The following is a 10,102-nucleotide window of genomic DNA, read 5'->3' as shown; positions in this document are numbered from 1 at the left end:
ATTAAGCTCTTTTAAGAACTGTTCTTTTAAGAACTATATGGACAGTATTGGCAGGATATGGAATTGTATTGACAGTAGCAACTAAAATACTAGATATGAACCTTAGTGGAGATTGAATTTATGTGAATTCACAGGGACTGGAGGAATAACTTAGAAAATAAAAATGATGGCATAATTTTAAATTATAATTAATGCCACTAACTAACTTGTAAATGTGGGAACGCCTATGTTTTTTTTTTTTTGCTGTGTATATTCTAGATAACAGCCACTAAATAAATTTCTTAAGAATGCAGCTTATTAGAAAAATGCCTTGGAGGCATGGACGATGTGCTTTGGAAAAGGAGTAATGAAAAGTCCCATTTGATGCATGGAAGATGGAAGCTGTTGCTCTGTGTAAAGGAGAAGGATAGCCCTTTACTCCACATTGAGTTTTTTACATTTTCGTTTTACGATGCATTGCTCTGTCTTCTAGAGCTCCTAATGCCCTTGTCCTGCCTCATCTCTGGAGTCCACTGGTGCAGCCGCTGTGTCTGCCCATCTCGATGAGAGCTGCCTTTCTCTGCCCCTCCACCTTTCCCAGCGTATCCTCTTCTAAGGACTGGCCTGATGACAACATGCCCCGAGTGTGTGAGAACAAGTTTCACCATCCTTACCTCTAGGGAGCACCCCGGTTTCACTTCCTCCGAGACAGACTGGTTGGTTTTCATTGCAGTCCATGGATATTTAGTACTTTTCCCGGACACCACAAATCAAAGGTGTCTGTTTTGTTTTGATCATCTTTGTTCACTGTCCAACCTTTAGATGAATGGGAAGTAATTGAAAATACCATGCCTTGGATCAGGTGCACCTTAATCTTTAAATTGACATCATTGCCCTTTTGTACTTTGGAGAGGCTCTTCTTAGCACATTTTCCTAATGAAACACATCTTTTGATTTCTTGACTGCTGCTACCCTTGGTGTTAATCCAAATAAAATGAGATAATTGACAAATTCAGTCTTTTTCACAGCACAGTGTTGCCTGTCCATCTTGTGGTGAGGCTTATGTTTTGTTGAAATTAAGATGTAGTCCATATTAAAGGCTGCAAGCAAGGTTGTGTCATTTCCCTAACATAGGTTGTTGATGAGTCTTCCTCCAGTCCTGATACCACATTCTTTTTCGTGTAGTTCAGCTTCTTAAACAATTTGTTCAGCAGACAGATTGAATAGATGTGGAGAAAGGATACAACCCTGAAACACGCCCTTCCTCATTTTAAGCAATGCAGTGTTTTCTTCTTGGTCTAGGTATCGTTTTTGCATATCACAAATAAGTGTTTTGTGATTCCCTTTCTTCTTAATGTTATCCATAGTTTATTATGATCCATACAGACACATGGCTTTCCATAGTCAGGAATGCGCAAGTGAACATTTCTCCAGTATTCTCTAGGATGAATGGGGCAGCTCGGATTTTGACAGCTGAAACAATAAATAGAATCTATCTGGAAGGTGCAACTTCTGACGACAAAGATGGTGCAACCTCATTTCACTTTGGGCGTATTTTCAGGAGGAACCTGCCCTTAGAGAGAGAAAGCATGCCAGGGAAGGTGGAGGGTAGGCCAAAGAAAGGAAGAGCCTCACTGTGATGGCTTGTCATGGTGACTACCTCAGTGGGCTTGAGTGTGATGGACATCCTGAGGATAGTGCAGGACAGGTGAGAGTCCAATCTGTTGCTCTTGGGTCACTGTGAATAGAAGTAGTTGACCTGATGGCACCTGAAAGTGAATGTAGTTCAAAGAGGCCTGTTGGCAGTAGTGTATGAAGCCTCAGGCTTCTGACCAAAAGATCACTGCTTCAAATCCTTCAGCTGCTCAGTGGGAGAAAGATGGGCAGTCTCCCCCTGTGGTGCTTGATAGCCTCAGGGACCCTACCTTGTGGAATGGCACCTTGTGAGTTTGGTTGGGCTTTTAGGTGCCACACTTTCCGAGGGGCATTGATAATTCAGTGTGAATAGGGTTCAAGAACAGGTTTGAAGGTGCGTGGAAATCACACTGAATAGAAAATTATTGAAGTTCTTTTTTTTATAAAGAAATTGTTTAAGGGAATTATAATGGCCAACTTCAAATATGTGAAAGATTTTGTTTGAATGAGTAATGGAGCAGACTTACTTTCTATTGCTAAGAAATCTCTTTTGTCAACGTTTCCTCAGTTTATAGCACAGAGGGAATGATTTTCAAACGTGCTAAGTACTTCCATTGGACTTGCTTTAGCTTTGATAAAAACTAATAAAATTCCAACCTTTTATTAGTACTTATATTTACATCACACAATACTTCAAATTCCACTTTCCCAACCTGTGCTGAGATTTTAATACTGATAACTAAACAGTAGCTAAAAAATTGACTTCATTCTTACTAAAGTTATTCTATTTGTTCTCCCTTAAATAGCTGATGTGTGATCAAAATAAAATTTCTTATGGGTGGTGTAGGTGCTGAGTAATAGCCACACACCTAGATTGTTTGATTGTAAATGCAAACGCTAAGTCCTAGCATTCAGTCATTTCCAAGATGCATGAGTATTACACAATACAAACACACCCTGTGCTCTCCCATTAACAAATTAAAGAGACATCTACTGTTTGCTTAAACTTTTAAAATGCTTTCTGAAATCAGAATCACTGGGTGTTTCCTTTCCATTATTATTTTTGTTTAAATGAAAGTCATAGTCTTTGCAAGTTTCCCATGAGTAAAGCTTTTGAAAGTCTTCAGTCATCTGGGGTTAGAAGGAGCCTGTAAACACCCAACCTTTTTTTCCTATTGGAATATGCACACAAGAACTCTGTTTGTATTGATTCCTGGTTTGACAGTTCTCATCTTTTTTCCTAGGAAAATTTATAGATGCAACTCCAGTAGCCAACATTTAAAATTTGTCGTACTTCAATAATAAACTTATGACCTTTCATCAAGTGAAAATTCTGTGTGACTCATCTTCCATTACCAAATTCTTCCTGTATCCTCCAACATAAAACTATCGCAAATAAATTCTGGCAACTCCTTTGATGTGTGAAACAACTCTAGGTGCCTCAGCACGTCAGTCAGCACCTAGAGAAAGTCTACAGCCTCCAGTGTTTTTAGCACGAGTCATTTACATTTAGCAACTGCATGCGTTTCTCAATTCTTTTTATGTTTGCGTGTTAGTTCCATTCCAGTTTATGTAGCAAAATTGGAAACAGATAAAGCAATAATATTTTTTGTTTCTCAGAAAATTCATGAAGTAACTTTTGAGGCTCAACGGAAAATGTTTTCTGACATGATTGTGTGTCATGAGTTTCTCAAGGAAACGTGTCATTGAATCTTATCCCGAGAAGCTCTGCATTCTCCTTTAATAAGTTTAAGTTGTTTTTCCAAAGGAACATACTTCTATTTTTTTCCAGTTTTATATTTAGTTTTCAAATTTATCTTTTATAATATCTATTAATAGGTAAATGCAGTAGTTTTAAAGATTAAACTATAGGTAGGTGTTGCTAGGTTTTTTATGTTGACATATCTCGTTTTTTTGTTTTTCAAAGTAAAAAAGAGTAGATATTTGATTATATATTTGCTTCATATTATATTACTTTTTCAGAATAGTTTTGTTAATTCTCTTTCTAATCAACTTTGCTTTTTCTTCCTCTACTTCTTTTCCTGGATGAATTCTTTTCTAAACAATAAGTAGTGTCCTTTAAAATTATTCTGTCCAGTTTTCCACTTCTTTAATATTACTAATGAATTTTCAACTCACAATTATATGACTAATCTGCTACCCCAAGTACGTGGTATAGAGTTTTGTTTATTCAAGTATTGTGGAAAGCCCTGGAGCACCTTATTCAACTCATAGATGATCAGCACATGTGTAAATTATGTTAATTTCTGATCCTTGGTGGCCTGTGGGTAAGAAGTTACTTTGCAGTCTTAAAAGGCACGAGATTCTGATCCATAGGAGTAGGATGGACATTTTCTTCCCATGCAATTTAATGCCTCTGAAAACCCCTGTAGGGTAAGGTATGGGTTGGTTATGATTCATTGGCACACAACAATAACAACAGAAAGCAAGTACATAACTCTTTTAACTCTTTTTAAGGAAGAGTTAAGCACTTCGACATACTAGGTATGTACGCAGTCACTGTACCAAAAAAGAATTCATTGACACTGAAAAATTTCAGAAAGTATCTAAGAATAATAGTCAGTGGTAGTGAAGGTTGAAGTTCAAGCTACACTAAAAGCGTTGGCAAAAAAAAAATAAGGCCACAGGAATCAGTGGAATACCAGCTGACATGTTTTAACTAACTGAATGTGCTTATTAGTTTATGCCAGGAAATTTGGAAGACAGTTCTCTGGCTGGATGACTGAAAGAAATTCATAATTATCCCCATTCTCAAGAAAAGTGATTATGGAAATGATGGAGCAATATAATTAATATCATACACAAGCAAAATCCTGCTGAAGATCATCCAAAAATTGCTAGAACAGTACATTGACAGAGAACTGCCATAAGTTCAGCTGAGGTTAAGAAGTGGCACCAGGCACATCATTACTAATGCCAGACGAATCTTGGCTGAAGGTAGAGAATACCAGAAGAATTGTGTTTTAGTGCCTGTGCAAATTCATTTGACTGTGTGGATCATAACAAATCATGGTTTACATTGAGAAGAATAGGAATCCTAGAACACCTAATTGTACTCTTGAGAAATCTATGCCTAGATCAAGAAGCTGTTGTCTGGATAAGAAAATAACAATACATGGTTTAAAATCAGGAATGGAGCATGTCAGGGTCGTATCCTCTCTCCATACCTGTTCGGTCTCTATACTGAGTTTATAATTCATGAAACTGGACTCTGTAAAGATGAATGTGGCATTGGGGTCAGAGTAACACTCAGCAAAAATCTGTGTTATGCATATGATACAATCTTGCTTGTTGAAAGTGAGGAGGACATGAAATGTTTGACGTGAACTGGGGAGGGGGTAAGGGAGGGAGAGTGGGAGAAATGTGCAATAATAAATGAATGAAAATCCTAACTTTTCTGTAAATTTTCATTAAAATTACAGTTAAAATATTTTATTAAAAAAAAGAATTATAGCTTTTGCTATAAATTAGATCTCAGCATCAAAAAACCAAAGTCCTCATCCTAGGACCAATAGCTAACATCATGATAGATGGAGAAAGGATTGAAGTTGTCAATTATTTCATCTTGTTTGGATCAGTAATCAACACCCTTGATACTAGCAGTCAGGAAATCAGTAGACATTTTTCATTGCACAAGACCACCATTAGGGACCTCTCCAGATTGATTAAGACCAATGATGTCAGTTTCAAGACTCAAGTGCGCCTGATTCAGGCAATAGTTTTCTCAGTTACCTGCTACACATCAGAGAACTGGACAGTGAATAAGGATGACAGAAGAAGAATTTATTTCTTTGAGTTGTGATGTTAGGAAAAAGAATTTATGCCTTTGAGTTGTGTTGTTGTGATGCTAGAGAAAAGTTCTACATATCCCTTGAACGACAAAAAGAATAAACAGATCTGTCTTGGACAAAGTGCAGCTAGAATGCTCCTTGGAGGCAAAGACGGTGAAGCTCCATCTCTTATACTTTGGACATGCAGCTAGGCAAGGCTATTCCTTGAGAAGGGACGTTATGCTTGGAAAAATGGAGGCTCAGTGAAAGAGAGGATGAAGTCCCCCCACCCCCCAGGGAGATGGATTGGCACTACTGTAACTGCAGCAGCGGACTCACCTTTCTGATACCTTCTAGTCTATTCTCTGTATTTTACTATTTTAGCATTTCATAAAAATGTAATCCTGGTCTGTTCATTCTTAATGTTTTATAAAACTTATACACAACTTAGTATTTGTAAATGGAATTCTATAAAATGCATTGTTTTTTGCCTGTTTGCTTGAAGGAATTATATTGTAACTCTTTGTCACATAGCAAAATTTTCTTAAGCAATATAAATGATAACACTTGCTAACAAATCTGGAGTTTTCCTTTAAGTTTCTTGTTAAATTTTCATACTTACATAATAAATTCATAATACTGTTTATCGTGGCAGCTGCCATCATACAAAATAATATTAAAAGATGGGGTGATAGTGGCATAGATCAATAGTAATGATATAAAAGACAGTGTCTATGAATGATTGTATAAAGAGCAATAAACATTAATGAAACACAATATAAATGAAAGAATGTGTAAAACACAATGTACATGCATGAAACACAATGTATATGAATGGTTGTATGCCAAGCAGTAAAGAGAAGGGGAAAAAATAATACTGACAGTTGTTACAGAGAGATTTAACCAGAAGTAACTTACAAATGCCATCTAAATGATTTATGTGTTGTATGGAATTGACCCATAGCTGACCCTCCAGCAGGTTTTCAGAGGCAATAACCACATGAGGAGGTTGTCCATCTTTCTCCTGCAGGGTAGCTGGTGGACTTGAACTACACGCCTTTAGTGCAGATTCTTATAACTATCCCACCAGAGCTCAAACGATTTGCATAGTGGACATTATTCAATGCTGTTGAAGTAGGTTTGTGTAGCCTGCAACACTTAGCATCAGTTAGGTAATAATACATTTTGAAAGAAAATGTTTTTCTTTCCTAATTTTTTCCTGGATTTTTTTTTAAATTCTACTCTTTATCTTGACACAGTACCCTCTGAAGTACTGTTTTGTTGCTACTGTTACGTGTTGTCAAGTTGGATCCGCGTCAGCAGGTTTTCAGACGCTAGATCGATCATGTGAGAGAGAGCAAGCAGCTGCTGGATTTGAACAACCACCTTTGGGTTGCCAGTGCAACTCCTTACCCACTGGACTACCTGAGTTACGGTTAAAGTTTCAGAAACATTCCAGAAAGATTATATAATTTTAAAAAAACCTAGCAGAAAAACAAAATTATTATAAATATTAGTCATGCGCAGCATTTAAAATAATGCCTAGTTCATATGCATTCTATTTTACTTTTTTTTAATTGGTTTGCTTACAAGGTTTATGTACATTGTTTCTCACATTATTCTTGCACACAGTTCTTCTCCCACATTGTATATGAATGATTGAAATAATATAAATTGAAGATTGTATAAAACAATGCACATGAAGGAAACAATGTAAAGGAATTATTATATGAAAACCAATAAAAAATATTGAAAATAATGCCTGATACAACATAAGCAACATAAACATAAATATCCATGTAAAATGTTATTGGTAAGTTCTTCATGCTAAGCTGAATTTTTTTTTTTTTTTACTTTTTTCAAAATAACATGTATAACACTTTCTGGATACTTTCCTGTTTTTTCAAGGCTCCTTGTCTTGCTTTCCCCAAGTTCTACACATGCTAAATATTAATCCAAGCATATTTTGATGACTGGTCAAGAATATTTTTATCTGAAAAGCTAATTTTAAATACATATCCATTTCCTCTTCATTTTACTTTCAGTACAGAATCAGAAAATAAGGGGGGAAATAGATTTTTTTTTCTGCACTCAATTAAAAGGAACTTTCTAGACGCAGAATTGAGAGGGAGTCTGAGGCCACCCTCAGCTCATTTGTGAGGTCCATACGTAGTTATTACCACAGGCATAAAGTTGTTAGGTACCACCAAGTCAAGTATGACCCTATGGACAAAAGAGAGCTTGAACTCTCTTCTATCCTGTGCTGTCCTCACACTTCCTGACACACAAGAGCTCATTGCAGCAGTCACTGTGTCAGTATACCTGATTGAGGGTCTTCCTTTCCTTTGCCGACCCTCCACCCTTCCCAGCATCATGTCCCTCTCCAAGAAACAGCCCCTCCTAACAACATTACCAAAGTATGTGAGGTGAAGCCTCATCATTCTTGCCTCCAAAGAGCACTCCAGCTGCACCCTCTCCGATAAATCTCTTTACTCTCTTGGGATGTTTATTGCCCTTTTCCAACACCACAGCTCAAAGGCATCCGTGACAGGCATAAGAGTAAGAGTGGACTCGCAGATATGATTTTACCTATCTTTAGTCTACACTTACTATCCAGAGCTTGATGTGATCTGATGATAAATTCTTAAGGTTGTAGATAGTTGGTTTATGGTTCTAATGAGTCTGTTAGAATAATCTGGTAATTCTATATAGTTCATTGTACTCTTCTAGTACATTAATTCCACTTGCAAGTGAAATCTTGCAAAAGATTATTTAAAAAAAAACCATCAAGAACAGTACATCTACAGGGAACACCCATTAATCCAAGCTGCATGCAGAAGAGGTTGTGGCATAAGGGATAGTGCTGATGTCAGATGCGTCTTGGCTGAAATCATAGAATGTCAGGAAATCATTTACTTGTGTTTGATAGCAAAGGCATTTTACTGTGGAGCATAACAAATTATGGGCACTGAGAAGAATGGAAATACCAGGACACTGAATTGTACTCACGTGATGCCTATATATATATATATATATAGAGAGAGAGAGAGAGAGAGAGAGAGAGAGCGAGAGAGAGAGAAGGAAACAAGTGTGTGAGTATATCCCTGAAATGCTGCATGGTTTAAAGTCAGGAAAGGTGTAGTCTTTCTACATACCTGCTGAAGAGATGAAGAATGTGGTTTAGGATTGGATGAAGACTCATCAATAACTTGTGTTATGCAGATGATACAGCCTTACTTGCAGAAAATGTGGAAACCGTGAAGCACTTACCAGAGAAAATCAAAGGCTACAGACTTCAATATGGATTGTATCGCAACATCAAGAAAACAACAATCCGCAGTCTTAGACCAGCAGCCCAATAGGCAGCATTGTGACAGATGGAACAGGGACTGAAGTTGTGAAGGATGTTGTTTCCACAGTCAACACCCGTGAAAGCAGCAGTCATATAATCAAAAGGTATGTTGCATTGGACAAACCTGCTGTCCAGGACTCTCCAAACTTCAAAAGAGGAATGATGTCATTTTAAAGACTAAAGTGCTCAAAATATTATACTATAGGAAAAGATGGTACTGAGTATTAAGAAAGAGACTTTAGAAGGACTACCTAGTGCAAAAGTGTAGAGGGGACAGAGGTATCTGAGATGTTGGACTATGCAGATGAAGAAGAATAAGGCATCAGGATTGGAGGAAATACTATTAACATGTGATGTGTAGATGACGCAGCCCCGCTTGTGGAAAGCAAAGAGGCCTTGAAGCAATTACCGATACATAATGATCACAGACAACAGCTTTCATTATGGACTGTATCTCAACCTAAAAGACTGATCTCAACTGGACAGATAAAGCTAAACACAGAAGGGACTGGGGTTGTCAAGGATTTGACTTTGCTTGGCTCCCCAAGCAGCATTCTTGAAAACAGCAACCAGGAAACCATTCTTGTTGTTCTTAGAGTCTGTTGTTCGTGGTATCTCTGAGGCAGAACCAGTTACACTGTCATTGAAGAGTGAAGCTGAACTGAGACATTTCCAAACCCAAGAGAATCTACTGTCGGCACAGCCTCCTAGTGCCAAGGGAACTTAACCCAAAGGTTTAAAATACAGGAAAGATTTGGTTTAAAAACATTTTAAATGGCATTTCTGTGTCTCATTCTCTTTCCTCTTTAATACCAAGGATATACAGAATTTACTATTATTATAAACATGTCTTAAAGGCTGTTTGAATTTGACCTTGTGTTTAATAATATTTTTAAAAAGAATTTTTGTAAGAAAAAAAAACACCCTTCATTTTCTGTTGAACATAAATGAACCAAAAGATTAATAGTGATTGTTTTCTGAATTGTAGGCTGTCTTAAATTAGAGTATTTCTTCATCATGTTTTAGTTTCATATCAGTCTTTTTCTTGTGGTGGCCCAGGAGTATTCTATAAACTTTCATTATGAGACTCTTATCTGAGATGGTATTGCCAAATGTTTGTTCCCAGTCAGTAGGATACTTTTCACCTTATTAGAAAAAGTTTTTGATGTGCACAGGCATGTAATCTTTAGACAGTCCCATTCATCAATTTTATCCACTTCAGATTGTGCCATTTATTTGAAGAGGCAAGAGACCCCAAAGAAGAAAAACACTTTTGAGAAACAAAAATGAAGTGGAAGACATAGCACTCCCTGTCCTCAAAACTTACTACACAGCGGTAGTAACC

General features: G+C 37.1%; 1 protein-coding gene across 3 annotated transcripts in view; it reads left to right on the top strand.

The window, feature by feature from the left end:
* The window catches only part of EHBP1 (EH domain binding protein 1), a 411,111-nt gene that overhangs the window by 199,684 nt on the left and 201,325 nt on the right, over window positions 1-10,102 (top strand). The window lies entirely within an intron of this gene.

The sequence above is a fragment of the Elephantulus edwardii genome, unplaced genomic scaffold (genome assembly GCF_000299155.1).
Source record: "Elephantulus edwardii isolate Elephantulus edwardi_28Jun2011 unplaced genomic scaffold, EleEdw1.0 scaffold00011, whole genome shotgun sequence".
Lineage (NCBI taxonomy): Eukaryota > Metazoa > Chordata > Mammalia > Macroscelidea > Macroscelididae > Elephantulus > Elephantulus edwardii.
The sequence above is the reverse complement of the archived record's forward strand: the minus strand, read 5'-3'. Positions and strand labels throughout refer to the sequence as shown.